The sequence below is a fragment of the Scyliorhinus torazame genome, unplaced genomic scaffold (genome assembly GCF_047496885.1).
Source record: "Scyliorhinus torazame isolate Kashiwa2021f unplaced genomic scaffold, sScyTor2.1 scaffold_213, whole genome shotgun sequence".
NCBI lineage: Eukaryota > Metazoa > Chordata > Chondrichthyes > Carcharhiniformes > Scyliorhinidae > Scyliorhinus > Scyliorhinus torazame.
In genome coordinates, this window is record NW_027307940.1 from 38,481 (window position 1) to 66,363 (window position 27,883).

Consider the following 27,883-nt stretch of genomic DNA (forward strand, 5'->3'; position numbering starts at 1 on the left):
TGCAGCACTGAGACAGAGAGCAGCTTCTGTCTGAGCTTTCACTGCAGCACTGAGACAGAGAGCAGCTTCTGTCTGAGCTTTCACTGCAGCACTGAGACAGAGAGCAGCTTCTGTCTGAGCTTTCACTGCAGCACTGAGACAGAGAGCAGCTTCTGTCTGAGCTTTCACTGCAGCACTGAGACAGAGAGCAGCTTCTGTCTGAGCTTTCACTGCAGCACTGAGACAGAGAGCAGCTTCTGTCTGAGCTTTCACTGCAGCACTGAGACAGAGAGCAGCTTCTGTCTGAGCTTTCACTGCAGCACTGAGACAGTGAGCAGCTTCTGTCTGAGCTTTCACTGCAGCACTGAGACAGAGAGCAGCTTCTGTCTGAGCTTTCACTGCAGCACTGAGACAGAGAGCAGCTTCTGTCTGAGCTTTCACTGCAGCACTGAGACAGAGAGCAGCTTCTGTCTGAGCTTTCACTGCAGCACTGAGACAGAGAGCAGCTTCTGTCTGAGCTTTCACTGCAGCACTGAGACAGAGAGCAGCTTCTGTCTGAGCTTTCACTGCAGCACTGAGACAGAGAGCAGCTTCTGTCTGAGCTTTCATTGCAGCACTGAGACAGAGAGCAGCTTCTGTCTGAGCTTTCACTGCAGCACTGAGACAGAGAGCAGCTTCTGTCTGAGCTTTCACTGCAGCACTGAGACAGAGAGCAGCTTCTGTCTGAGCTTTCACTGCAGCACTTTGTCAGAGAGTAGCTTCTGTCTGTGTTTTCCTGCTGCCCCGTTGGTCACAAGCACAGTGGTTTCGATACTGCGGCCTGGTTACGTGATCGCTGATTTTCCTCTGCACCGTGACCGCATTAATTCACCAACTTCAACATCTGCACTCGTTAATGTGGGAAAGCTTTGTGCTGTTTATGTGTGTGTGATATGACGGGATGGGGATCAGGAAGGGGTGGGTATCGAATTGGTCATGGAAAGATGCAATAGTCAAACACTGAGGATAATGCCATTCACTTGCAAAACGATATCCATGGGGCAGCAGAATGGACAGGGAAGAGGCAGCTGGAAAATAAAACAGAGAGATGTGAGGTGATGGATTTTCACAAAAGTTACAGGGAGAGAGTGTACGGAAATAATGTCTCAATTATGAAGAGTGCCCACAATGTCTGGACCTGCACATGGATAGCATATATAGATAGCCGTATCCACCGAGATAGGAATTCTAAAATCAGATGTGCTCTTACCCTTCCCAAAAATGGCAGTTCATCCAAATCCATGAAGATTTTTACAGGCAGTATATGTCTATGTGCACTCTAAGCACAGCTCCCTGAAGGACGACTGAAAGGCTGTCAGCAACAGGCTCACACCAGGTGGAACAGAAGCGAGATTCACTGCAGATCCCTTTGAATTGTTCGGCTGAATCGGTGTGTGGGTATCGTTTTGCTGAAGGCGACATTCATAGAAATAAGGCACCACGCAGGAAAACAAATTTTCAAATGACATCACCAGAAACCAGGCACGTCCGCTCGTGTGATTATAAACGCAACATAACTACGTGAGTAGATAGAGAGGAGATCTACCAGCATTCTGACCGTAACTCTGACAGACCCCAGCGAAGATGCAGAAAGCGTTGTTCCTGGTGCTTGTACTTCTAGTGCTGACTCAGCACAATCCTACTGGAGCGAAAGCAAGCAAGAAAGGAAGTAAGAATCTGTAAATTTCGCCAATACAAAAGCAGCTGGAGTTCATACCGCTTAATTTTAAATCGATTGCATTTTCTTGAAGTGTAATGGTTTGATTGGTTAAGAGATTGTGAGATTCGAAAACAAACTGAAGAATTCACTCCAAGCTATCTCCTTCAGTAATTCTCTGGTGGTTTCCTGACTGTCTGAGCGCTTCGTGAGGCTTGTTGGTGTTGGGATCTGATCCACACAGGCCAATATTGAAAACAGAAATTACTGGGCGGGGTGACGTTGCTGGGTCTCAATGGGACCATTGATCTGGATAGAAAACCCTAAAATTGTCCTCATTGCCTTATTCACACTTGCTGCTCCCGATCACTGTCATCTGATACAGATTGTGAAGTGTGGACTGTGTGTGAGGATAGAGTTAGAGTCTCCTTCAGGCCCTTTCTCCCCACACTAATTGTCTAGCCTCAGATGTAGAAATGGGGAATTAGAAGCGAGGCTGAAGTTTTCTATTGCAAAAGTCCCCAGACAGGTGGGACCTTTTCATTATGAGATGTGGAATAGATACTGAACGCGCAATCCCGAGAAACGGGTTTCCAATTCTTCCACGGCAGGTGATGGAATTTGAATCTTATCAGCATCATGAAATCATTGTCGCTGCTTTTATAACCCATCTGGTTGAGTCATCTCCTGGGCCGCACTGGCCTACCCGTGACTCCAGGCCAACTTGAATGGTCTGGCAAGGCCCTCAGCAACTAAGTGCATGGGATGGGAAACAAATGCTGGTCGTGCCAACAATGCCCATATCACACGGAAGAATAAAGCAAAAAGAAAAATATCAATGGGTAGAGCGATGAAAATAGATTGAACCAGATGCATTCAGCTGGATTAACACTGTCCCTTTCATAATGATGTGGGGTGTGAGAAGGTGGATTAAATAAATATGACAAGGGGTGAAATGATTCATTGTCAATAACTGGGGCCAGTCTTTGTCTAAATTGGGAGTTGATGAATGTTTGTGGGTTGATGTCCCAGTCCAGTACATGGAGCTGAGCACTGCGGGAATGCTGCACTGTTCTGGTTGGTGTCCCAGTCCCGTACATGGAGCTGAGCACTGCGGGAATGCTGCACTGTTGTGGTTGGTGTCCCAGTCCAGTACATGGAGCTGAGCACTGCGGGAATGCTGCACTGTTGTGGTTGGTGTCACAGTCCAGTACATGGAGCTGAGCACTGCGGGAATGCTCCACTGTTCTGGTTGGTGTCCCAGTCCAGTACATGGAGCTGAGCACTGCGGGAATGCTGCACTGTTGTGGTTGGTGTCCCAGTCCAGTGCATGGAGCTGAGCACTGCGGGAATGCTCCACTGTTCTGGTTGGTGTCCCAGTCCAGTACATGGAGCTGAGCACTGCGGGAATGCTGCACTGTTGTGGTTTGATGTCCCAGTCCAGTACATGGAGCTGAGCACTGCGGGAATGCTGCACTGTTGTGGTTGGTGTCCCAGTCCAGTACATGGAGCTGAGCACTGCGGGAATGCTGCACTGTTGTGGTTTGATGTCCCGCACCAGTACATGTAGCTGAGCACTGCGGGAATGCTGCACTGTTGTGGTTGGTGTCCCAGTCCAGTGCATGGAGCTGAGCACTGCGGGAATGCTGCACTGTTGTGGTTTGATGTCCCGCACCAGTACATGGAGCTGAGCACTGCGGGAATGCTGCACTGTTGTGGTTGGTGTCCCAGTCCAGTACATGGAGCTCAGCACTGCGGAATACTCCACTGTTGTGGTTGGTGTCCCAGTCCAGTACATGGAGCAGAGCACTGCGGGAATGCTGCACTGTTGTGGTTTGATGTCCCGCACCAGTACATGGAGCTGAGCACTGCGGGAATGCTGCACTGTTGTGGTTGGTGTCCCAGTCCAGTACATGGAGCTGAGCACTGCGGGAATGCTGCACTGTTGTGGTTGGTGTCCCAGTCCTGTACATGGAGCAGAGCACTGCGGGAATGCTGCACTGTTGTGGTTGGTGTCCCAGTCCAGTACATGGAGCTGAGCACTGCGGGAATGCTGCACTGTTGTGGTTTGATGTCCCGCACCAGTACATGGAGCTGAGCACTGCGGGAATGCTGCACTGTTGTGGTTGGTGTCCCAGTCCAGTACATGGAGCTCAGCACTGCGGAATACTCCACTGTTGTGGTTGGTGTCCCAGTCCAGTACATGGAGCAGAGCACTGCGGGAATGCTGCACTGTTGTGGTTGGTGTCCCAGTCCAGTACATGGAGCTGAGCACTGCGGGAATGCTGCACTGTTGTGGTTGGTGTCCCAGTCCAGTACACGGAGCTGAGCACTGCGGGAATGCTGCACTGTTGTGGTTGGTGTCCCAGTCCAGTACATGGAGCTGAGCACTGCGGGAATGCTGCACTGTTGTGGTTGGTGTCCCAGTCCAGTACATGGAGCTGAGCACTGCGGGAATGCTGCACTGTTGTGATTGGTGTCCCAGTCCAGTACATGGAGCTCAGCACTGCGAGAACGCTGCACTGTTGTGCTTTGATGTCCCGCCCCAGTACATGGAGCTGAGCACTGCGAGAACGCTGCACTGTTGTGGTTGGTGTCCCAGTCCAGTACATGGAGCTGAGCACTGCGGGAATGCTGCACTGTTGTGGTTGATGTCCCGCCCCAGTACATGGAGCTGAGCACTGCGGGAATGCTGCACTGTTGTGATTGGTGTCCCAGTCCAGTACATGGAGCTCAGCACTGCGGGAATGCTCCACTGTTGTGGTTTGATGTCCCGCCCCAGTACATGGAGCTCAGCACTGCGGGAACGCTGCACTGTTGTGGATTGATGTCCCAGTCCAGTGCACGGAGCTGAGCACTGCGGGAATACTCCACTGTTGTGGTTGGTGTCCCAGTCCAGTACATGGAGCTGAGCACTGCGGGAATGCTGCACTGTTGTGATTGGTGTCCCAGTCCAGTACATGGAGCTCAGCACTGCGAGAACGCTGCACTGTTGTGGTTTGATGTCCCGCACCAGTACATGGAGCTGAGCACTGCGGGAATGCTGCACTGTTGTGGTTGTTGTCACAGCCCAGTGCACGGAGCTGAGCACTGCGGGAATGCTCCACTGTTGTGTTTGGTGTCCCAGTCCAGTACATGGAGCTGAGCACTGCGGGAATGCTGCACTGTTGTGGTTGGTGTCCCAGTCCAGTACATGGAGCTGAGCACTGCGGGAATGCTGCACTGTTGTGGTTGTTGTCACAGCCCAGTGCACGGAGCTGAGCACTGCGGGAATGCTCCACTGTTGTGTTTGGTGTCCCAGTCCAGTACATGGAGCTCAGCACTGCGAGAACGCTGCACTGTTGTGGTTTGATGTCCCGCACCAGTACATGGAGCTGAGCACTGCGGGAATGCTGCACTGTTGTGGTTGTTGTCACAGCCCAGTGCACGGAGCTGAGCACTGCGGGAATGCTCCACTGTTGTGTTTGGTGTCCCAGTCCAGTACATGGAGCTGAGCACTGCGGGAATGCTGCACTGTTGTGGTTGGTGTCCCAGTCCAGTACATGGAGCTGAGCACTGCGGGAATGCTGCACTGTTGTGGTTGTTGTCACAGCCCAGTGCACGGAGCTGAGCACTGCGGGAATGCTCCACTGTTGTGTTTGGTGTCCCAGTCCAGTACATGGAGCTGAGCACTGCGGGAATGCTGCACTGTTGTGATTGGTGTCACAGCCCAGTGCACGGGGCTGAGCACTGCGGGAATGCTGCACTGTTGTGGTTGGTGTCCCAGTCCAGTACATAGAGCTGAGCACTGCGGGAATGCTGCACTGTTGTGGTTGGTGTCCCAGTCCAGTACATGGAGCTGAGCACTGCGGGAATGCTGCACTGTTGTGGTTGGTGTCACAGCCCAGTACATGGAGCTGAGCACTGCGGGAATGCTGCACTGTTGTGGTTGGTGTCCCAGTCCAGTACATGGAGCTGAGCACTGCGGGAATGCTGCACTGTTGTGGTTGTTGTCCCAGTCCAGTACATGGAGCTGAGCACTGCGGGAATGCTCCACTGTTGTGGTTGGTGTCCCAGTCCAGTACATGGAGCTGAGCACTGCGGGAATGCTGCACTGTTGTGGTTTGATGTCCCAGTCCAGTACATGGAGCTGAGCACTGCGGGAATGCTGCACTGTTGTGGTTGGTGTCCCAGTCCAGTACATGGAGCTGAGCACTGCGGGAATGCTGCACTGTTGTGGTTGGTGTCCCAGTCCAGTACATGGAGCTGAGCACTGCGGGAATGCTCCACTGTTGTGGTTGGTGTCCCAGTCCAGTGCACGGAACTGAGCACTGCGGGAATGCTGCACTGTTGTGGTTGGTGTCCCAGTCCAGCACATGGAGCTGAGCACTGCGGGAGTGCGGCACTGTTGTGGTTGGTGTCCCAGTCCAGTACATGGAGCTGAGCACTGCGGGAATGCTGCACTGTTGTGGTTGGTGTCCTAGTCCAGTACATGGAGCTGAGCACTGCGGGAATGCTGCACTGTTGTGGTTGGTGTCCCAGTCCAGTACATGGAGCTGAGCACTGCGGGAATGCTCCACTGTTGTGGTTGGTGTCCCAGTCCAGTACATGGAGCTGAGCACTGCGGGAATGCTGCACTGTTGTGGTTGGTGTCCCAGTCCAGTACACGGAGCTGAGCACTGCGGGAGTGCTGCACTGTTGTGGTTGGTGTCCCACTCCAGTACATGGAGCTGAGCACTGCGGGAATGCGGCACTGTTGTGGTTTGATGTCCCGCCCCAGTACATGGAGCTGAGCACTGCGGGAATGCTGCACTGTTGTGGTTGGTGTCCCAGTCCAGTGCATGGAGCTGAGCACTGCGGGAATGCTGCACTGTTGTGGTTTGATGTCCCAGTCCAGTACATGGAGCTCAGCACTGCGGGAATGCTACACTGTTGTGGTTTGATGTCCCGCACCAGTACATGTAGCTCAACACTGCGGGAGTGCTGCACTGTTGTGCATTGAAGTCCCACTCCAGTACATGGAGCTGAGCACTGCGGGAATGCGGCACTGTTGTGGTTTGATGTCCCGCACCAGTACATGTAGCTCAACACTGCGGGAGTGCTGCACTGTTGTGCATTGAAGTCCCACTCCAGTACATGGAGCTCAACACTGCGGGAATGCTGCACTGTTGTGGTTTGATGTCCCGCACCAGTACATGGAGCTCAGCACCGCGGGAGTGCTGCATTGTTGTGGATTGATGTCCCACTCCAGTACATGGAGCTCAGCACTGCGAGAGCGCTGCATTGTTGTGCATTGATGTCCCAGTCTAATACATGGAGCTCAGCACTGCGAGTGCGCTGCATTGTTGTGGATTGATGTCCCAGTCTAATACGTGGAGCTCAGCACTGCGAGAGCGCTGCATTGTTGTGCATTGATGTCCCACTCCAGTACATGGAGCTCAGCACTGCGGGAGTGCTGCACTGTTGTGCATTGATGTCCCACTCCAGTACATGGAGCTCAGCACTGCGGGAGTGCTGCACTGTTGTGGATTGATGTCTCTCTCCAGCATATGGAGCTCAGCACTGCGGGAGCGATGCATTGTTGTGCATTGATGTCCCACTCCAGTATATGGAGCTCAGCACTGCGGGAGCGCTGCATTGTTGAGCATTGATGTCCCACTCCAGTAGATGGAGCTCAACACTGCGGGAGTGCTGCACTGTTGTGGATTGATGTCCCACACCAGTACATGGAGTTCAGCACTGCGGGAGTGCGGCACTGTTGTGTCTTGATGTTTCACACCAGTACTTAGAGCTCAGCACTGCGAGAACGCTGCACTGTTGTGGATTGATGTCCCACACCAGTACATGGAGCTCAGCACTGCGGGAGTGCGGCACTGTTGTGTCTTGATAATTCACACAAATACTTGGAGCTCAGCATCGCGCGAACGCTGCACTGTTGTGGGTTAATGTGCACTCCAGTACATGAAGCTCAGCACTGCGCGAGTGCTGCACCGATGTGTGTTAATGCTCCACTCCAGTACATGACGTTCAGCACTTCCAGAGTGCAGCACTGTTTAAGTAGATGCCCCCTCCAGGACTCGGGGAGCTCAGCACTGCGAGAGCGCGGTATTATTGTGGATTGATGTCCCAGTCTAATACATGGGCCTCAGCACTGCGAGAGCGCTGCATTGTTGTGGATTGATGTCCCACTCCAGTACTCAGAGCAGAACTGCGGGAGCGCTGCATTGTTGTGAATTGATGTCCCACTCCTGTACATGGAGCTCAGCACTGCGGGAGCGCTGCGTTGTTGTGAATTGATGTCCCTGCTAATACATGGTGCTCCGCACTGCGGGAGCGTTGCATTATTTTGGATTGATGTCCCACTCTAATACATGGAGCTCAGCACTGCCAGAGTGCTGCATTGTTGTGGGTGGAATTCTCACTCTCGTACAAGGAGCTCAGTCATGTGGGAGCGCTGCATTGTGGTGTATTAATGTCCCACTCCAGTCCATGGAGCTCAGCACTGCGGGAGCGCTGCATTGTTGTGGATTGATGTCCCAGTCTAATACACGGAGCTCAGCACTGCGGGAGCGCTGCATTGTTGTGAATTGATGTCCCACTCCAGTACATGGAGCTCAGCACTGCGGGAGTGCTGCATTGTTTTGGATTGATGTCCCAGTCTAATACAGGGAGCTCAGCACTGCGGGAGCGCTGCATTGTTGTGGATTGATGTCCCAGTCTAATACACGGAGCTCAGCACTGCGGGAGCGCTGCATTGTTGTGGATTGATGTTTCACTCCAGCACATGGAGCTCAGCACTGCGGGACCGCTGCATTTTTTTGGATTGATGTCCCACTCCAGTACACGGAGCAGCACTGCGGGAGCGCTGCATTGTTGTGGGTTGATGTCCCAGTCTAATACATGGAGCTCAGCACTGCGGGAGCGCTGCATTGTTGTGGATTGATGTCCCACTCCAGTACATGGAGCACAGCACTGCGGGAGCGCTGCATTGTTGTGGATTGATGTCCCAGTCTAATACACGGAGCTCAGCACTGCGGGAGCGCTGCATTGTTGTGGATTGATGTTTCACTCCAGCACATGGAGCTCAGCACTGCGGGACCGCTGCATTTTTTTGGATTGATGTCCCACTCCAGTATACGGAGCAGCACTGCGGGAGCGCTGCATTGTTGTGGGTTGGTGTCCCAGCCTAATAAATGGAGCTCAGCACTGCGGGAGCGCTGCATTGTTGTGGATTGATGTCCCAGTCGAATACATGGAGCTCAGCACTGCGGGAGCGCTGCATTGTTGTGGATTGATGTCCCACTCCAGTACACGGAGCTCAGCACTGCGAGAGCGCTGCACTGTTGTGGATTGATGTCCCACTCCAGTACATGGAGATCCGCACTGCGAGATCGCTGCATTGTTGTGGAATTATGTCCCAGTCTAATGCATGGAGCTCAGCACTGCGGGAGTGCTGCACTGTTGTGGATTGATGTATCATTCCAGTACACGGAGCTCAGCACTGCGGGAGCGCTGCATTGTTGTGGATTGATGTCCCACTCTAATTCATGGAGCTCAGCACTGCGGTAGCGCTGCATTGTTTTGGATTGATGTCCCACTCCAGTACATGGAGCTCCGCACTGCGAGAGCGCTGCATTGGTGTGGATTGATGTCCCCTCCAGTACATGGAGCAGCACTGCGGGAGCGCTGCAGTGTTGTGGATTGATGTCCCACTCCAGTACATGGAGCTCCGCACTGCGAGAGCGCTGCATTGGTGTGGATTGATGTCCCCCCCCCAGTACATGGAGCAGTACTGCGTGAGCGCTGCATTGTTGTGGATTGATGTCCCACTCCAGTACATGGAGCACAGCACTGCGGGAGCGCTGCATTGTTGTGGATTGATGTCCCAGTCTAATACATGGAGCTCAGCACTGCGGGAGCGCTGCATTGTTGTGGATTGATGTCCCAGTCTAATACATGGAGCAGCACTGCGGGAGCGCTGCATTGTTGTGGATTGATGTCCCACTCCAGTACATGGAGCTCCGCACTGCGAGAGCGCTGCATTGGTGTGGATTGATGTCCCCCCCCCCCAGTACATGGAGCAGTACTGCGTGAGTGCTGCATTGTTGTGGATTGCTGTCCCACTCCAGTACATGGAGCACAGCACTGCGGGAGCGCTGCGTTTTTGTGGATTGATGTCCCAGTCTAATACATGGAGCTCAGCACTGCGGGAGCGCTGCATTGTTGTGGATTGATGTCCCAGTCTAATACATGGAGCTCAGCACTGCGGGAGCGCTGCATTGTTGTGGATTGATGTCCCAGTCTAATACATGGAGCTCAGGACTGCGGGAGCGCTGCATTGTTGTGGATTGATGTCCTCTCCAGTACATGGAGCTCAGCACTGCGAGAGTGGTGCATTGGTGTGGATTGATGTATCATTCCAGTACACGGAGCAGCACTGCGGGAGCGCTGCATTGTTGTGGATTGATGTTTCACTCCAGTACACGGAGCTCAGCACTGCGAGTGCGTTGCATTGTTGTCGATTGATGTCCCAGTCTAATACATGGAGCTCAGCACTGCGGGAGCGCTGCATTGTTGTGGATTGATGTCCCACTCCAGTACACGGAGCTCAGCACTGTGAGAGCGCTGCATTGTTGTGGATTGATGTCCCACTCCAGTACACGGAGCTCAGCACTGCGGGAGCGCTGCATTGTTGTGGATTGATGTCCCAGTCTAAAAGATGGAGCTCAGCTCTGCGGGAGCGCTGCATTGTTGTGGATTGATGTCCCACGCCAGTACACGGAGCAGCACAGCGAGAGCCCTGCACTGTTGTGGATTGATGTCCCGCACCAGTACACACAGCAGCACTGCGGGAGCCCTGCATTGTTGTGGATTGATGTCCCAGTCTAATACATGGGGCTCAGCACTGCGGGAGCGCTGCCTTGTTGTCGATTGATGTCCCACTCCAGTACACGGAGCAGCACTGTGGGAGCGCTGCGTTGTTGTGAATTGATGTCCCACTCCAGTACATGGAGCTCAGCACTGCGGGAGCGCTGCATTGTTGTGGATTGATGTCCCACTCCAGTACACGGAGCTCAGCACTGCGGGAGTGCGGCATTGTTGTGGATTGATGTCCCAGTCTAATACATGGTGCTCAGCACTGCGGGAGCGCTGCATTGTTGTGGATTGATGTCCCAGTCTAATACATGGTGCTCAGCACTGCGGGAGCGCTGCATTGTTGTGGATTGATGTCCCACTCCAGTACATGGAGCTCAGCACTGCGAGAGCCCTGCATTGTTGTGGATTGATGTCCCAGTCTAATACATGGAGCTCAGCACTGCGGGAGTGCTGCATTGTTGTGAATTGATGTTTCACTCCAGTACACAAAATTATGAGGGGCATAGACAGAGTGGATAGTCAGAGGCTTTTCCCCAGGGTAGAGGGGTCAATTACTAGGGGGCATAGGTTTAAGGTGAGAGGGGCAAAGTTTAGAGTAGATGTACGAGGCAGGTTTTTTACGCAGAGGGTAGTGGGTGCCTGGAACTCACTACCGGAGGAGGTAGTGGAGGCAGGGACGATAGGGACATTTAAGGGGCATCTTGACAAATATATGAATAGGATGGGAATAGAAGGATACGGACCCAGGAAGTGTAGAAGATTGTAGTTTAGTCGGGCAGTATGGTCGGCACGGGCTTGGAGGGCCGAAGGGCCTGTTCCTGTGCTGTACATTTCTTTGTTCTTTGTTCTTTGTACATGGAGCTCAGCACTGCGGGAGTGCTGCATTGTTGTGAATTGATGTCCCATTCCAGTACATGGAGCTCAGCACTGCGGGAGCGCTGCATTGTTTTGGATTGATGTCCCACTCCAGTACACGGAGCAGCACTGCGGGAGCGCTGCATTGTTGTGGGTTGATGTCCCAGTCTAATACACTGAGCTCAGCACTGCGAGAGCGCTGCATTGTTGTGGATTGATGTTTCACTCCAGTACATGGAGCAGCACTGCGGGAGCGCTGCATTGTTGTGGGTTGATGTCCCAGTCTAATACACGGAGCTCAGGACTGCGAGAGCACTGCATTGTTGTGGATTGATGTTTCACTCCAGTACATGGAGCTCAGCACTGCGGGAGCGCTGCATTTTTTTGGATTGATGTCCCACTCCAGTACACGGAGCAGCACTGCGGGAGCGCTGCATTGTTGTGGATTGATATCCCAGTCGAATACATGGAGCTCAGCACTGCGGGAGTGCTGCACTGTTGTGGATTGATGTCCCGCTCCAGTACATGGAGATCCGCACTGCGACAGCGCTGCATTGTTGTGGATTGATGTCCCAGTCTAATACATGGAGCTCAGCACTGCGGGAGTGCTGCATTGTTGTGGATTGATATCCCAGTCGAATACATGGAGCTCAGCACTGCGGGAGTGCTGCACTGTTGTGGATTGATGTCCCACTCCAGTACATGGAGATCCGCACTGCGAGAGCGCTGCATTGTTGTGGATTGATGTCCCACTCCAGTACACGGAGCTCAGCACTGTGGGAGCGCTGCATTGTTGTGGGTTGATGTCCCACTCTAATACATGGAGCTCAGCACTGCGGGAGCGCTGCATTGTTGTGGATTGATGTCCCACTCTAATACATGGAGCTCAGCACTGCGGGAGCGCTGCATTGTTGTGGATTGATGTCCCACTCCAGTACACGGAGCTCAGCACTCTGAGAGCGCTGCATTGTTGTGGATTGATGTCCCACTCTAATACATGGAGCTCAGCACTGCGGGAGTGCTGCATTGTTGTGGATTGATGTCCCACTCCAGTACACGAAGCTCAGCACTGCGGGAGCGCTGCATTGTTGTGGATTGATGTCCCAGTCTAATAGATGGAGCTCAGCACTGCGGGAGCGCTGCATTGTTGTGGATTGATGTCCCAGTCTAATACATGGGGCTCAGCACTGCGGGAGCGCTGCCTTATTGTCGATTGATGTCCCACTCCAGTACACGGAGCAGCACTGTGGGAGCGCTGCGTTGTTGTGAATTGATGTCCCACTCCAGTACATGGAGCTCAGCACTGCGGGAGCGCTGCATTGTTGTGGATTGATGTCCCAGTCTAATACATGGAGCTCAGCACTGCGAGAGCGCTACATTGTTGTGGATTGATGTCCCACTCCAGTACATGGAGCTCAGCACTGCGAGAGCCCTGCATTGTTGTGGATTGATGTCCCAGTCTAATACATGGAGCTCAGCACTGCGGGAGTGCTGCATTGTTGTGAATTGATGTTTCACTCCAGTACATGGAGCTCAGCACTGCGGGAGTGCTGCATTGTTGTGAATTGATGTCCCACTCCAGTACGTGGAGCTCAGCACTGCGGGAGAGCTGCATTGTTGTGGATTGATGTCCCAGTCTAATACGTGGGGCTCAGCACTGCGGGAGCGCTGCATTGTTTTGGATTGATGTCCCACTCCAGTACACGGAGCAGCACTGCGGGAGCGCTGCATTGTTGTGGGTTGATGTCCCAGTCTAATACACGGAGCTCAGGACTGCGAGAGCACTGCATTGTTGTGGATTGATGTTTCACTCCAGTGCATGGAGCTCAGCACTGCGGGAGCGCTGCATTTTTTTGGATTGATGTCCCACTCCAGTACACGGAGCAGCACTGCGGGAGCGCTGCATTGTTGTGGATTGATATCCCAGTCGAATACATGGAGCTCAGCACTGCGGGAGTGCTGCACTGTTGTGGATTGATGTCCCACTCCAGTACATGGAGATCCGCACTGCGAGAGCGCTGCATTGTTGTGGATTGATGTCCCAGTCTAATACATGGAGCTCAGCACTGCGGGAGTGCTGCATTGTTGTGGATTGATATCCCAGTCGAATACATGGAGCTCAGCACTGCGGGAGTGCTGCACTTTTGTGGATTGATGTCCCACTCCAGTACATGGAGATCCGCACTGCGAGAGCGCTGCATTGTTGTGGGTTGATGTCCCACTCCAGTACACGGAGCTCAGCACTGCGGGAGCGCTGCCTTGTTGTGGATTGATGTCCCACTCTAATACATGGAGCTCAGCACTGCGGGAGTGCTGCATTGTTGTGGATTGATGTCCCACTCCAGTACACGGAGCTCAGCACTGTGAGAGCGCTGCATTGTTGTGGATTGATGTCCCACTCCAGTACACGGAGCTCAGCACTGCGGGAGCGCTGCATTGTTGTGGATTGATGTCCCAGTCTAATAGATGGAGCTCAGCACTGCGGGAGCGCTGCATTGTTGTGGATTGATGTCCCACGCCAGTACACAGAGCAGCACTGCGGGAGCCCTGCATTGTTGTGGATTGATGTCCCAGTCTAATACATGGGGCTCAGCACTGCGGGAGCGCTGCCTTGTTGTCGATTGATGTCCCACTCCAGTACACGGAGCAGCACTGTGGGAGCGCTGCGTTGTTGTGAATTGATGTCCCACTCCAGGACATGGAGCTCAGCACTGCGGGAGCGCTGCATTGTTGTGGATTGATGTCCCAGTCTAATACATGGAGCTCAGCACTGCGAGAGCGCTGCATTGTTGTGGATTGATGTCCCACTCCAGTACATGGAGCTCAGCACTGCGAGAGCCCTGCATTGATGTGGATTGATGTCCCACTCCAGTACATGGAGCTCAGCACTGCGGGAGCGCTGCATTGTTGTGAATTGATGTTTCACTCCAGTACATGGAGCTCAGCACTGCGGGAGTGCTGCATTGTTGTGAATTGATGTCCCACTCCAGTACATGGAGCTCAGCACTGCGGGAGCGCTGCATTGTTGTGGATTGATGTCCCAGTCTAATACGTGGGGCTCAGCACTGCGGGAGCGCTGCATTGTTTTGGATTGATGTCCCACTCCAGTACACGGAGCAGCACTGCGGGAGCGCTGCATTGTTGTGGGTTGATGTCCCACTCCAGTACATGGAGCAGCACTGCGGGAGCGCTGCATTGTTGTGGGTTGATGTCCCAGTCTAATACACGGAGCTCAGCACTGCGAGAGCACTGCATAGTTGTGGATTGATGTTTCACTCCAGTACATGGAGCACAGCACTGCGGGAGCGCTGCATTTTTTTGGATTGATGTCCCACTCCAGTACACGGAGCAGCACTGCGGGAGCGCTGCATTGTTGTGGATTGATATCCCAGTCGAATACACGGAGCTCAGCACTGCGAGAGCGCTGCATTGTTGTGGATTGATGTTTCACTCCAGCACATGGAGCAGCACTGCGGGAGCGCTGCATTGTTGTGGGTTGATGTCCCAGTCTAATACACGGAGCTCAGCACTGCGAGAGCACTGCATAGTTGTGGATTGATGTTTCACTCCAGTACATGGAGCACAGCACTGCGGGAGCGCTGCATTTTTTTGGATTGATGTCCCACTCCAGTACACGGAGCAGCACTGCGGGAGCGCTGCATTGTTGTGGATTGATATCCCAGTCGAATACATGGAGCTCAGCACTGCGGGAGTGCTGCACTGTTGTGGATTGATGTCCCACTCCAGTACATGGAGATCCGCACTGCGAGAGCGCTGCATTGTTGTGGATTGATGTCCCAGTCTAATACATGGAGCTCAGCACTGCGGGAGTGCTGCATTGTTGTGGATTGATATCCCAGTCGAATACATGGAGCTCAGCACTGCGGGAGTGCTGCACTGTTGTGGATTGATGTCCCACTCCAGTACATGGAGATCCGCACTGCGAGAGCGCTGCATTGTTGTGGATTGATGTCCCACTCCAGTACACGGAGCTCAGCACTGCGGGAGCGCTGCATTGTTGTGGATTGATGTCCCACTCTAATACATGGAACTCAGCATTGTGGGAGCGCTGCATTGTTGTGGATTGATGTCCCACTCCAGTACATGGAGCTCCGCACTGCGAGAGCGCTGCATTGGTGTGGATTGATATCCCAGTCGAATACATGGAGCTCAGCACTGCGGGAGTGCTGCATTGTTGTGGATTGATGTCCCACTCCAGTACATGGAGATCCGCACTGCGAGAGCGCTGCATTGTTGTGGATTGATGTCCCAGTCTAATACATGGAGCTCAGCACTGCGGGAGTGCTGCACTGTTGTGGATTGATGTATCATTCCAGTACACGGAGCTCAGCACTGCGGGAGCGCTGCATTGTTGTGGATTGATGTCCCAGTCTAATACATGGAGCTCAGCACTGCGGGAGCGCTGCATTGTTGTGGAATGATGTCCCACTCCAGTACATGGAAATCCGCACTGCGAGAGCGCTGCATTGTTGTGGATTGATGTCCCAGTCTAATACATGGGGCTCAGCACTGCGGGAGTGCTGCACTGTTGTGAATTGATGTATCATTCCAGTACACGGAGCTCAGCACTGCGGGAGCGCTGCATTGTTGTGGATTGATGTCCCACTCCAGTACATGGAGCTCCGCACTGCGAGAGCGCTGCATTGGTGTGGATTGATGTCCCCTCCAGTACATGGAGCAGCACTGCGGGAGCGCTGCATTGTTGTGGATTGATGTCCCACTCCAGTACATGGAGCTCCGCACTGCGAGAGCGGTGCATTGGTGTGGATTGATGTCCCCTCCAGTACATGGAGCAGCACTGCGGGAGCGCTGCATTGTTGTGAATTGATGTCCCACTCCAGTACATGGAGCACAGCACTGCGGGAGCGCTGCATTGTTGTGGATTGATGTCCCAGTCTAATACATGGAGCTCAGCACTGCGGGAGCGCTGCATTGTTGTGGATTGATGTCCCACTCCAGGACATGGAGCTCAGCACTGCGGGAGAGCTGCATTGTTGTGGATTGATGTCCCAGTCTAATACATGGAGCTCAGCACTGCGGGAGCGCTGCATTGATGTGGATTGATGTCCCACTCCAGTACGTGGAGCTCAGCACTGCGGGAGAGCTGCATTGTTGTGGATTGATGTCCCAGTCTAATACGTGGGGCTCAGCACTGCGGGAGCGCTGCTTTGTTGTCGATTGATGTCCCACTCCAGTACACGGAGCAGCACTGCGGGAGCGCTGCATTGTTGTGGATTGATGTTTCACTCCAGTACACGGAGCTCAGCACTGCGGGAGCGCTGCATTGTTGTCGATTGCTGTCCCAGTCTAATACATGGAGCTCAGCACTGCGGGAGCGCTGCATTGTTGTGGATTGATGTCCCCTCCTGTACATGGAGCTCAGCACTGCGAGAGCACTGCATTGTTGTGGATTGATGTCCCACTCCAGTACACGGAGCTCAGCACTGCGGGAGCGCTGCATTGTTGTGGATTGGTGTCCCAGTCTAATACATGGAGCTCAGCACTGCGAGTGCGCTGCATTGTTGTGGATTGATGTCCCAGTCTAATACATGGAGCTCAGCAATGCGGGAGCGCTGCACTGTTGTGGATTGATGTCCCAGTCTAATACATGGAGCTCTGCACTGCGGGAGCGCTGCATTATTGTGGATTGATGTCCTCTCCAGTACATGGAGCTCAGCACTTCGGGAGCGCTGCATTGTTGTGAATTGATGTCCCACTCCAGTACACGGAGCTCAGCACTGCGGGAGCGCTGCATTGTTGTGGATTGATGTCCCACTCCAGTACACGGAGCTCAGCACTGCGGGAGCGCTGCATAGTTGTGGATTGATGTCCCAGTCTAATACATGGAGCTCAGCACGGCGAGAGCACTGCATTGTTGTGGATTGATGTTCCAGTCTAATACATGGGGCTCAGCACTGCGGGAGCGCTGCATTGTTGTGGATTGATGTATCACTCCAGTACACGGAGCAGCACTGCGGGAGCGCTGCGTTGTTGTGGATTGATGTCCCAGTCGAATACATGGAGCTCAGCACTGCGAGAGTGCTGCATTGTAGTGGATTGATGTCCCAGTCTAATACACGGAGCTCAGCACTGCGACAGCGCTGCATTGTTGTGGATTGATGTCCCTCTCCAGTACATGGAGCTCAGCACTGCGAGAGCGCTGCATTGTTGTGGATTGATGTCCCACTCCAGTACTCAGAGCAGAAATGCGGGAGCGCTGCATTGTTCTGAATTGATGTCCCACTCCAGTACATGGAGCTCAGCACTGCGGGAGTGCTGCATTGTTTTGGATTGATGTCCCAGTCTAATACACGGAGCTCAGCACTGCGGGAGCGCTGCATTGTTGTGGATTGATGTCCCACTCCAGTACATGGAGCTCAGCACTGCGGGAGTGCTGCATTGTTTTGGATTGATGTCCCAGTCTAATACACGGAGCTCAGCACTGCGGGAGCGCTGCATTGTTGTGGATTGATGTCCCACTCCAGTACACGGAGCAGCACTGCGGGAGCGCTGCATTGTTGTGGGTTGATGTCCCAGTCTAATACACGGAGCTCAGCACTGCGGGAGCGCTGCATTGCTGTGGATTGCTGTCCCAGTCTAATACATGGAGCTCAGCACTGCGAGAGCGCTGCATTGTTGTGGATTGATGTTTCACTCCAGCACATGGAGCTCAGCACTGCGGGACCGCTGCATTTTTTTGGCTTGATGTCCCACTCCAGTACACGGAGCAGCACTGCGGGAGCGCTGCATTGTTGTGGGTTGATGTCCCAGCCTAATAAGTGGAGCTCAGCACTGCGGGAGCGCTGCATTGTTGTGGATTGATGTCCCAGTCGAATACATGGAGCTGAGCACTGCGGGAGCGCTGCATTGTTGTGGATTGATGTCCCACTCCAGTACATGGAGCTCAGCACTGCGAGAGCGCTGCATTGTTGTGGATTGATGTCCCAGTCTAATACATGGAGCTCAGCACTGCGGGAGTGCTGCACTGTTGTGGATTGATGTATCATTCCAGTACACGGAGCTCAGCACTGCGGGAGCGCTGCATTGTTGTGGATTGATGTCCCACTCCAGTACACGGAGCTCAGCACTGCGAGAGCGCTGCATTGGTGTGGATTGATGTCCCACTCCAGTACATGGAGCTCCGCACTGCGAGAGCGCTGCATTGGTGTGGATTGATGTCCCCTCCAGTACATGGAGCAGCACTGCGGGAGCGCTGCATTGTTGTGGATTGATGTCCCACTCCAGTACATGGAGCTCCGCACTACGAGAGCGCTGCATTGTTGTGGATTGATGTCCCACTACAGTACATGGAGCTCAGCACTGCGGGAGAGCTGCATTGTTGTGGATTGATGTCCCAGTCTAATATGTGGGGCTCAGCACTGCGGGATTGCTGCTTTGTTGTCGATTGATGTCCCACTCCAGTACACGGAGCAGCACTGCGGGAGCGCTGCATTGTTGTGGATTGATGTTTCACTCCAGTGCACGGAGCTCAGCACTGCGGGAGCGCTGCATTGTTGTCGATTGATGTCCCAGTCTAATACATGGAGCTCAGCACTGCGGGAGCGCTGCATTGTTGTGGATTGATGTCCCCTCCAGTACATGGGGCTCAGCACTGCGAGAGCACTGCATTGTTGTGGATTGATGTCCCACTCCAGTACACGGAGCTCAACACTGCGGGAGCGCTGCATTGTTGTGGATTGATGTCCCAGTCTAATACATGGTGCTCAGCACTGCGAGTGCGCTGCATTGTTGTGGATTGATGTCCCAGTCTAATACATGGAGCTCAGCACTGCGGGAGCGCTGCACTGTTGTGGATTGATGTCTCAGTCTAATACATGGAGCTCTGCACTGCGGGAGCGCTGCATTATTGTGGATTGATGTCCTCTCCAGTACATGGAGCTCAGCACTGCGGGAGCGCTGCATTGTTGTGGATTGATGTCCCACTCCAGTACACGGAGCTCAGCACTGCGGGAGCGCTGCATTGTTGTGGATTGATGTCCCAGTCTAATAGATGGAGCTCAGCACTGCGGGAGCGCTGCATTGCTGTGGATTGATGTATCATTCCAGTACACGGAGCTCAGCACTGCGGGAGCGCTGCATTGTTGTGAATTGATGTCCCACTCCAGTACACGGAGCTCAGCACTGCGGGAGCGCTGCATTTTTGTGGATTGATGTCCCACTCCAGTACACGGAGCTCAGCACTGCGGGAGCGCTGCATTGTTGTGGATTGATGTCCCAGTCTAATACATGGAGCTCAGCACTGCGAGAGCGATGCATTGTTGTGGATTGATGTTCCAGTCTAATACATGGGGCTCAGCACTGCGGGAGCGCTGCATTATTGTGGATTGATGTATCACTCCAGTACACGGAGCAGCACTGCGGGAGCGCTGCGTTGTTGTGGATTGATGTCCCAGTCTAATACATGGAGCTCAGCACTGCGAGAGCGCTGCATTGTTGTGGATTGATGTCCCAGTCTAATACACGGAGCTCAGCACTGCGAGAGCGCTGCATTGTTGTGGATTGAAGTCCCACTCCAGTACTTGGAGCTCAGCACTGTGGGAGTGCTGCATTGTTTTGGATTGATGTCCCAGTCTAATACACGGAGCTCAGCACTGCGGGAGCGCTGCATTGTTGTGGATTGATGTCCCACTCCAGTACATGGAGCTCAGCACTGCGGGAGTGCTGCATTGTTTTGGATTAATGTCCCAGTCTAATACACGGAGCACAGCACTGCGGGAGCGCTGCATTGTTGTGGATTGATGTCCCACTCCAGTACACGGAGCAGCACTGCGGGAGCGCTGCATTGTTGTGGGTTGATGTCCCAGTCTAATACACGGAGCTCAGCACTGCGGGAGCGCTGCATTGCTGTGGATTGATGTCCCAGTCTAATACATGGAGCTCAGCACTGCGGGAGTGCTGCACTGTTGTGGATTGATGTCCCACTCCAGTACATGGAGCTCAGCACTGCGAGAGCGCTGCATTGTTGTGGATTGATGTCCCAGTCTAATACATGGATCTCAGCACTGCGGGAGTGCTGCACTGTTGTGGATTGATGTATCATTCCAGTACACGGAGCTCAGCACTGCGGGAGCGCTGCATTGTTGTGGATTGATGTCCCACTCTAATTCATGGAGCTCAGCACTGCGGGAGCGCTGCATTGTTGTGGATTGATGTCCCACTCCAGTACATGAAGCTCCGCACTGCGAGAGCGCTGCATTGGTGTGGATTGATGTCCCCTCCAGTACATGGAGCAGCACTGCGGGAGCGCTGCATTGTTGTGTATTGATGTCCCACTCCAGTACATGGAGCTCCGCACTACGAGAGCGCTGCATTGGTGTGGATTGATGTCCCCCCCCAGTACATGGAGCAGCACTGCGTGAGCGCTGCATTGTTGTGGATTGATGTCCCACTCCAGTACACGGAGCTCAGCACTGCGGGAGCGCTGCATTGTTGTGGATTGATGTCCCACTCCAGTACACGGAGCTCAGCACTGCGGGAGCGCTGCATTGTTGTGGATTGATGTCCCAGTCTAATACATGGAGCTCAGCACGGCGAGAGCGCTGCATTGTTGTGGATTGATGTTCCAGTCTAATACATGGGGCTCAGCACTGCGGGAGCGCTGCATTGTTGTGGATTGATGTATCACTCCAGTACACGGAGCAGCACTGCGGGAGCGCTGCGTTGTTGTGGATTGATGTCCCAGTCTAATACATGGAGCTCAGCACTGCGAGAGTGCTGCATTGTTGTGGATTGATGTCCCAGTCTAATACACGGAGCTCAGCACTGCGAGAGCGCTGCATTGTTGTGGATTGATGTCCCACTCCAGTACATGGAGCTCAGCACTGCGAGAGCGCTGCATTGTTGTGGATTGATGTCCCACTCCAGTACTCAGAGCAGAAATGCGGGAGCGCTGCATTGTTCTGAATTGATGTCCCACTCCAGTACATGGAGCTCAGCACTGCGGGAGTGCTGCATTGTTTTGGATTGATGTCCCAGTCTAATACACGGAGCTCAGCACTGCGGGAGCGCTGCATTGTTGTGGATTGATGTCCCACTCCAGTACATGGAGCTCAGCACTGCGGGAGTGCTGCATTGTTTTGGATTGATGTCCCAGTCTAATACACGGAGCTCAGCACTGCGGGAGCGCTGCATTGTTGTGGATTGATGTCCCACTCCAGTACACGGAGCAGCACTGCGGGAGCGCTGCATTGTTGTGGGTTGATGTCCCAGTCTAATACACGGAGCTCAGCACTGCGGGAGCGCTGCATTGCTGTGGATTGCTGTCCCAGTCTAATACATGGAGCTCAGCACTGCGAGAGCGCTGCATTGTTGTGGACTGATGTTTCACTCCAGCACATGGAGCTCAGCACTGCGGGACCGCTGCATTTTTTTGGATTGATGTCCCACTCCAGTACACGGAGCAGCACTGCGGGAGCGCTGCATTTTTGTGGGTTGATGTCCCAGCCTAATAAGTGGAGCTCAGCACTGCGGGAGCGCTGCATTGTTGTGGATTGATGTCCCAGTCGAATACATGGAGTTCAGCACTGCGGGAGTGCTGCACTGTTGTGGATTGATTTCCCACTCCAGCACATGGAGCTCAGCACTGCGAGAGCGCTGCATTGTTGTGGATTGATGTCCCAGTCTAATACATGGAGCTCAGCACTGCGGGAGTGCTGCACTGTTGTGGATTGATGTATCATTCCAGTACACGGAGCTCAGCACTGCGGGAGCGCTGCATTGTTATGGATTGATGTCCCACTCCAGTACATGGAGCTCAGCACTGCGAGAGCGCTGCATTGTTGTGGATTGATGTCCCAGTCTAATTCATGGAGCTCAGCACTGCGGGAGCGCTGCATTGTTGTGGATTGATGTCCCACTCCAGTACATGGACCTCCGCACTGCGAGAGCGCTGCATTGGTGTGGATTGATGTCCCCCCCAGTACATGGAGCAGCACTGCGTGAGCGCTGCATTGTTGTGGATTGATGTCCCACTCCAGTACATGGAGCTCAGCACTGCGGGAGCGCTGCATTGTTGTGGATTGATGTCCCACTCCAGTACATGGAGCTCAGCACTGCGGGAGAGCTGCATTGTTGTGGATTGATGTCCCAGTCTAATACGTGGGGCTCAGCACTGCGGGAGCGCTGCTTTGTTGTCGATTGATGTCCCACTCCAGTACACGGAGCAGCACTGCGGGAGCGCTGCATTGTTGTGGATTGATGTTTCACTCCAGTGCACGGAGCTCAGCACTGCGGGAGCGCTGCATTGTTGTCGATTGATGTCCCAGTCTAATACATGGAGCTCAGCACTGCGGGAGCGCTGCATTGTTGTGGATTGATGTCCCCTCCAGTACATGGAGCTCAGCACTGCGAGAGCACTGCATTGTTGTGGATTGATGTCCCACTCCAGTACACGGAGCTCAGCACTGCGGGCGCGCTGCATTGTTGTGGATTGATGTCCCAGTCTAATACATGGTGCTCAGCACTGCGAGTGCGCTGCATTGTTGTGGATTGATGTCCCAGTCTAATACATGGAGCTCAGCACTGCGGGAGCGCTGCACTGTTGTGGATTGATGTCTCAGTCTAATACATGGAGCTCTGCACTGCGGGAGCGCTGCATTATTGTGGATTGATGTCCTCTCCAGTACATGGAGCTCAGCACTGCGGGAGCGCTGCATTGTTGTGGATTGATGTCCCACTCCAGTACACGGAGCTCAGCACTGCGGGAGCGCTGCATTGTTGTGGATTGATGTCCCAGTCTAATAGATGGAGCTCAGCACTGCGGGAGCGCTGCATTGCTGTGGATTGATGTATCATTCCAGTACACGGAGCTCAGCACTGCGGGAGCGCTGCATTGTTGTGAATTGATGTCCCACTCCAGTACACGGAGCTCATCACTGCGGGAGCGCTGCATTGTTGTGGATTGATGTCCCACTCCAGTACACGGAGCTCAGCACTGCGGGAGCGCTGCATTGTTGTGGATTGATGTCCCAGTCTAATACATGGAGCTCAGCACTGCGAGAGCGCTGCATTGTTGTGGATTGATGTTCCAGTCTAATACATGGGGCTCAGCACTGCGGGAGCGCTGCATTGTTGTGGATTGATGTATCACTCCAGTACACGGAGCAGCACTGCGGGAGCGCTGCGTTGTTGTGGATTGATGTCCCAGTCTAATACATGGAGCTCAGCACTGCGAGAGCGCTGCATTGTTGTGGATTGATGTCCCAGTCTAATACACGGAGCTCAGCACTGCGAGAGCGCTGCATTGTTGTGGATTGATGTCCCACTCCAGTACTTGGAGCTCAGCACTGCGGGAGTGCTGCATTGTTTTGGATTGATGTCCCAGTCTAATACACGGAGCTCAGCACTGCGGGAGCGCTGCATTGTTGTGGATTGATGTCCCACTCCAGTACATGGAGCTCAGCACTGCGGGAGTGCTGCATTGTTTTGGATTGATGTCCCAGTCTAATACACGGAGCTCAGCACTGCGGGAGCGCTGCATTGTTGTGGATTGATGTCCCACTCCAGTACACGGAGCAGCACTGCGGGAGCGCTGCATTGTTGTGGGTTGATGTCCCAGTCTAATACACGGAGCTCAGCACTGCGGGAGCGCTGCATTGCTGTGGATTGATGTCCCAGTCTAATACATGGAGCTCAGCACTGCGGGAGTGCTGCACTGTTGTGGATTGATGTCCCACTCCAGTACATGGAGCTCAGCACTGCGAGAGCGCTGCATTGTTGTGGATTGATGTCCCAGTCTAATACATGGATCTCAGCACTGCGGGAGTGCTGCACTGTTGTGGATTGATGTATCATTCCAGTACACGGAGCTCAGCACTGCGGGAGCGCTGCATTGTTGTGGATTGATGTCCCACTCTAATTCATGGAGCTCAGCACTGCGGGAGCGCTGCATTGTTGTGGATTGATGTCCCACTCCAGTACATGGAGCTCCGCACTGCGAGAGCGCTGCATTGGTGTGGATTGATGTCCCCTCCAGTACATGGAGCAGCACTGCGGGAGCGCTGCATTGTTGTGGATTGATGTCCCACTCCAGTACATGGAGCTCCGCACTACGAGAGCGCTGCATTGGTGTGGATTGATGTCCCCCCCAGTACATGGAGCAGCACTGCGTGAGCGCTGCATTGTTGTGGATTGATGTCCCACTCCAGTACATGGAGCACAGCACTGCGGGAGCGCTGCATTGTTGTGGATTGATGTCCCAGTCTAATACATGGAGCTCAGCACTGCGGGAGCGCTGCATTGTTGTGGATTGATGTCCCAGTCTAATACATGGAGCTCAGCACTGCGGGAGCGCTGCATTGTTGTGGATTGATGTCCCACTCCAGTACATGGAGCTCAGCACTGCGGGAGAGCTGCATTGTTGTGGATTGATGTCCCAGTCTAATACATGGAGCTCAGGACTGCGGGAGCGCTGCATTGTTGTGGATTGATGCCCTCTCCAATACATGGAGCTCAGCACTACGGGAGCGCTGCATTGTTGTGGATTAATGTCCCACTCCAGTACACGGAGCTCAGCACTGCGGGAGCGCTGCATTGTTGTGGATTGATGTCCCACTCCAGGACACGGAGCTCAGCACTGCGGGAGCGCTGCATTGTTGTGGATTGATGTCCCACTCCAGGACACGGAGCTCAGCACTGCGGGAGCGCTGCATTGTTGTGGATTGATGTCCCACTCCAGGACACGGAGCTCAGCACTGCGGGAGCGCTGCATTGTTGTGGATTGATGTCCCAGTCTAATACATGGAGCTCAGCACTGCGGGAGCGCTGCATTGTTGTGGATTGATGTTTCACTCCAGTACACGGAGCTCAGCACTGCGAGTGCGTTGCATTGTTGTCGATTGATGTCCCAGTCTAATACATGGACCTCAGCACTGCGGGAGCGCTGCATTGTTGTGGATTGATGTCCCACTCCAGTACACGGAGCTCAGCACTGTGAGAGCGCTGCATTGTTGTGGATTATGTCCCACTCCAGTACACGGAGCTCAGCACTGCGGGAGCGCTGCATTGTTGTGGATTGATGTCCCAGTCTAATAGATGGAGCTCAGCACTGCGGGAGCGCTGCATTGTTGTGGATTGATGTCCCACTCCAGTACACGGAGCAGCACTGCGAGAGCCCTGCATTGTTGTGGATTGATGACCCGCACCAGTACACAGAGAAGCACTGCGGGAGCCCTGCATTGTTGTGGATTGATGTCCCAGTCTAATACATGGAGCTCAGCACTGCGAGAGCGCTGCATTGTTGTGGATTGATGTTCCAGTCTAATACATGGGGCTCAGCACTGCGGGAGCGCTGCATTGTTGTGGATTGATGTATCATTCCAGTACACGGAGCAGCACTGTGGGAGCGCTGCGTTGTTGTGAATTGATGTCCCACTGCAGTACATGGAGCTCAGCACTGCGGGAGCGCTGCATTGTTGTGGATTGATGTCCCAGTCTAATACATGGAGCTCAGCACTGCGAGAGCGCTGCATTGTTGTGTATTGATGTCCCACTCCAGTACATGGAGCTCAGCACTGCGAGAGCCCTGCATTGTTGTGGATTAATGTCCCAGTCTAATACATGGAGCTCAGCACTGCGGGAGTGCTGCATTGTTGTGGATTGATGTTTCACTCCAGTACATGGAGCTCAGCACTGCGGGAGTGCTGCATTGTTGTGGATTGATGTCCCACTCCAGTACTCAGAGCAGAACTGCGGGAGCGCTGCATTGTTGTGAATTGATGTCCCACTCCAGTACATGGAGCTCAGCACTGCGGGAGCGCTGCATTGTTGTGGATTGATGTCCCAGTCTAATACGTGGGGCTCAGCACTGCGGGAGCGCTGCATTGTTTTGGATTGATGTCCCAGTCCAGTACACGGAGCAGCACTGCGGGAGCGCTGCATTGTTGTGGGTTGATGTCCCAGTCTAATACACGGAGCTCAGCACTGCGAGAGCGCTGCATTGTTGTGGATTGATGTTTCACTCCAGTACATGGAACAGCACTGCGGGAGCGCTGCATTGTTGTGGGTTGATGTCCCAGTCTAATACACGTAGCTCAGCACAGCGAGAGCGCTGCATTGTTGTGGATTGATGTTTCACTCCAGTACATGGAGCTCAGCACTGCGGGAGTGCTGCATTGTTGTGGATTGATGTCCCACTCCAGTACTCAGAGCAGAACTGCGGGAGCGCTGCATTGTTGTGAATTGATGTCCCACTCCAGTACATGGAGCTCAGCACTGCGGGAGCGCTGCATTGTTGTGGATTGATGTCCCAGTCTAATACGTGGGGCTCAGCACTGCGGGAGCGCTGCATTGTTGTGGATTGATGTCCCACTCCAGCACACGGAGCAGCACTGCGGGAGCGCTGCATTGTTGTGGGTTGATGTCCCAGTCTAATACACGGAGCTCAGCACTGCGAGAGCGCTGCATTGTTGTGGATTGATGTTTCACTCCAGTACATGGAGCAGCACTGCGGGAGCGCTGCATTGTTGTGGGTTGATGTCCCAGTCTAATACACGGAGCTCAGCACAGCGAGAGCGCTGCATTGTTGTGGATTGATGTTTCACTCCAGTACATGGAGCTCGGCACTGCGGGAGTGCTGCATTGTTGTGGATTGATGTCCCACTCCAGTACTCAGAGCAGAACTGCGGGAGCGCTGCATTGTTGTGAATTGATGTCCCACTCCAGTACATGGAGCTCAGCACTGCGGGAGCGCTGCATTGTTGTGGATTGATGTCCCAGTCTAATACGTGGGGCTCAGCACTGCGGGAGCGCTGCATTGTTGTGGATTGATGTCCCACTCCAGTACACGGAGCAGCACTGCGGGAGCGCTGCATTGTTGTGGGTTGATGTCCCAGTCTAATACACGGAGCTCAGCACTGCGAGAGCGCTGCATTGTTGTGGATTGATGTTTCACTCCAGTACATGGAGCAGCACTGCGGGAGCGCTGCATTGTTGTGGGTTGATGTCCCAGTCTAATACACGGAGCTCAGCACTGCGAGAGCGCTGCATTGTTGTGGATTGATGTTTCACTCCAGTCCATGGAGCTCAGCACTGCGGGAGCGCTGCATTTTTTTGGATTGATGTCCCACTCCAGTACACGGAGCAGCACTGCGGGAGCGCTGCATTGTTGTGGATTGATATCCCAGTCGAATACATGGAGCTCAGCACTGCGGGAGTGCTGCACTGTTGTGGATTGATGTCCCACTCAAGTACATGGAGATCCGCACTGCGAGAGCGCTGCATTGTTGTGGATTGAGGTCCCAGTCTAATACATGGGGCTCAGCACTGCGGGAGTGCTGCACTGTTGTGGATTGATGTATCATTCCAGTACACGGAGCTCAGCACTGCGGGAGCGCTGCATTGTTGTGGATTGATGTCCCAGTCTAATACATGGAGCTCAGCACTGCCGGAGCGCGGTATTGTTGTGGATTGATGTCCCCTCCAGTACATGGAGCTGAGCACTGCGGGAGTGCTGCATTG

At 53.7% G+C, this 27,883-nt stretch overlaps 1 long non-coding RNA gene across 1 annotated transcript in view; it reads left to right on the forward strand.

Annotated features, from left to right (window-relative positions):
• The first annotated feature begins 1,541 nt into the window (after positions 1-1,541).
• Positions 1,542-27,883, forward strand: part of LOC140405776 (uncharacterized) — a 242,898-nt gene continuing 216,556 nt past the window's right edge. Inside the window, exon 1 of the long non-coding RNA XR_011938755.1 lies at positions 1,542-1,687. This is a non-coding gene — a long non-coding RNA (uncharacterized lncRNA). The remainder of the gene's footprint in view (positions 1,688-27,883) is intronic.